Here is a 2,500-nt window from a genome sequence, read left to right as displayed (position 1 = left end):
CCAAATTTGAAAACCTGGATAGTGAGTGAGGCCTAATACGAAGTTCTTACGAGATGACGTTACACGAAGTTTCGATACCTTGAAGAGTCTTTATATATTTGCAGTGCTGCGGAACAAAAAAATTAATACAACGTCTCCGCTACTTATCATAAATTCACGAGGAACGGTATAAGCTTCAACTCAAGTACAGAAAGGTTTGCTTTCACTCGGTAGTTCTGACCCTTTTTTCTTATTTTGAAGAAACTCGATCGTTGCCAATCCTCGGCGTTCCAATAATAGGGGTGGCGAATGGCTCTTCAAAAACTCTGGGTCTCGCAACATTTTAGTCGAATTTCACGAGGCTCGCAGTCTCGTTTTTTGAGCGGTTATGTGCGTCTCGCAGTCTCGTTTTTTATATGAAGGTGTCAAACACTTTGAAGTCTCGGTCTCGCAATCTAAAATTCAAAATGTCTTGGGCTCGCAAAGAAAAAAAGCTGGTCTCGCCGTCTCGCAAAGTCTCGCATTTACCATTCGCCACCCCTAATAATATCACATGGTGAAGGGGTCGCCCGGAGGAGGCTAACAGCGAGAGATCATGCAATTTGTACACTAAGCTGGCAACAAGAAAAGACATTAAAGTTTACCTTTTTCTCTACAATTCAAAGCCGCTGGCCTTTCAGAGTTGTTTCACAAGGATAAGAATCAAAACTTGAGAACTCTAGCCTTACACTCTGCGGTCGTGTGAAGTGAATAACAACTACACTAAGAAGCGTTGCTTAGGCGTCGTATTCACGAGACGTCACTCGAATGGCATCAATTAAAATCAAACTAAAGCCTCATCTTAAACAGTAACGCCTGCGGTACATGTTGCCTTTATAACTTCTTTGTCAAGTTTTTAATGTTTTAATGTCCTTGTTTTTGTGTTGTGTCAGGGCTCGATTTAAACTAGCTTTGCTAAATTGGATGCCCCTGGATAAATATTGAACTAAATTAAAAAATAATAATAAACAATATCTATATACATTTCTCTGAAAGTAGCATTCGACTAAAAATCATTAGCATACTTCTTGCTCGTCTGTCTGCATGGGTTTTCTGTGTCATGGCTACTTCAGCATTTGAACTTAACATAATTATGAATAATTTAACTTTAAAATTATTGCAGCATGCGCGAATATGGCCAGGTTGCTAGATCTTGCAACTGAGTTGAGATTTCAAGAAATTTCGTTTGCTTGTAATAAAATCGGCGTTTTAATTAAAGCAATTGGGCTTTACCACCATGTTGCATTCTTGAAGATCTGGGATCAACTGTCATGGCGGTAAGACACGTCCCGATGTAGAGCGACTGAAGAAGGGAAATTAAAGTTTGCCTGAATCTGTCAGATGAAAGGAATGACCAAACATAAAAGGGACCAAAGAGGTTCAAGCTCAAGTTCAGCAACTTCGCCAGCCGAATTGAAGAAAGTTAAAATGTCCGATTGGAAGATGTCGAGATATAGGTTCTTTAAAGGATTTAATCCAGAACTTGATGGAAACAATGGAAAGTAATTTTGGAAAGCTACACGAGGAGCTGAGCGCTATTAGGCAAGAGATGAAACACGATTTGGAAGCAGTAAAAGAGAATGTTAAAATCGTAGAAAAAAGTGTCGAAGAATTATGGGCAACTGTTGAAGATCTGAAGGAAGAAGCAGAGGCTCTCAAAGACACTAAAAAGGCACAGGAAGAGGAGATGGAAGGATTACGATCGCTGTTAAAGAAGACCAAAGCAGAGCTCAAAGAAGAGAGAGAAAAAATCATCGAGCTTGAAGATTACACTAGGAGTGAAAACTTAAAATTCCACACCATCCCATAGTCAAACGACGAAAGGGCTGCTCAATAGTCTAAACAAGTTATTCTCGACATCTTGGAGAAGGGGCTACACATGGACACCGCGGACATCCGATCGTATCGGCAAGTAAAGAGAAAATAGAAATCGACCAATAATCGTCCGCTTTGCAGTCTGCCGAGAAGACAGGGACCGTGTTTTACTTTTGCAGGAAACAAGCTCTTAAAGATAGCAGAAGGTATCGTGACGCTTATATCACTGCTGATTATGCGAATGCCGCTACAAGAAGAACGGAGAAAACTAATAAAGGCAATGTTTAAAGCGAGAGATGAAGGTCTTCAAACAAACGTGGTCGGTAGGATACTCTGCATTGGAGAGCAAAAGGATAACGTAACAGATGACCCTGAGGATCTTAAAGATAACTAACAAAACAAAAATTATCGACGGAGAATAACAAGTCTGATTACTAATTAACAGTTATTAAATTCTCAACCTCGGATAATGCATTTCGCGTGCTCTGATTGGTTCACTCAATCTCGGTTATCATGATCAGCTCATATACCTTGGTTTGACCTTATATGGTAAATGATTGCGTTAAGCATTGCTAAACTAAAAATGTTTTCGTCGGAATGCCAAATTTCTCTTTGAATAAAGCCAAAACGGAGAAAAAAAAACTTTTTTTGTGGAAAGTTTGGATCA

General features: G+C 39.6%; 1 protein-coding gene across 2 annotated transcripts in view; it reads right to left on the bottom strand.

The window, feature by feature from the left end:
* LOC138013268 (tyrosinase-like) overlaps nucleotides 1–747 on the bottom strand; it is a 72,907-nt gene extending 72,160 nt beyond the window's left edge. The window contains exon 1 of one of the 2 annotated variants that reach the window (XM_068860290.1): nucleotides 624–747. The gene's annotated coding sequence lies outside the window, so the exon portion shown is untranslated. The remainder of the gene's footprint in view (nucleotides 1–623) is intronic. The other variant, XM_068860291.1, reaches the window with a different exon arrangement.
* Nucleotides 748–2,500: the final 1,753 nt, after the last annotated feature.

This window comes from Montipora foliosa, chromosome 8, assembly GCF_036669935.1.
Source record: "Montipora foliosa isolate CH-2021 chromosome 8, ASM3666993v2, whole genome shotgun sequence".
Classification (NCBI taxonomy): Eukaryota; Metazoa; Cnidaria; class Anthozoa; order Scleractinia; family Acroporidae; genus Montipora; species Montipora foliosa.
This window is presented reverse-complemented; position numbering and strand designations above follow the sequence as displayed.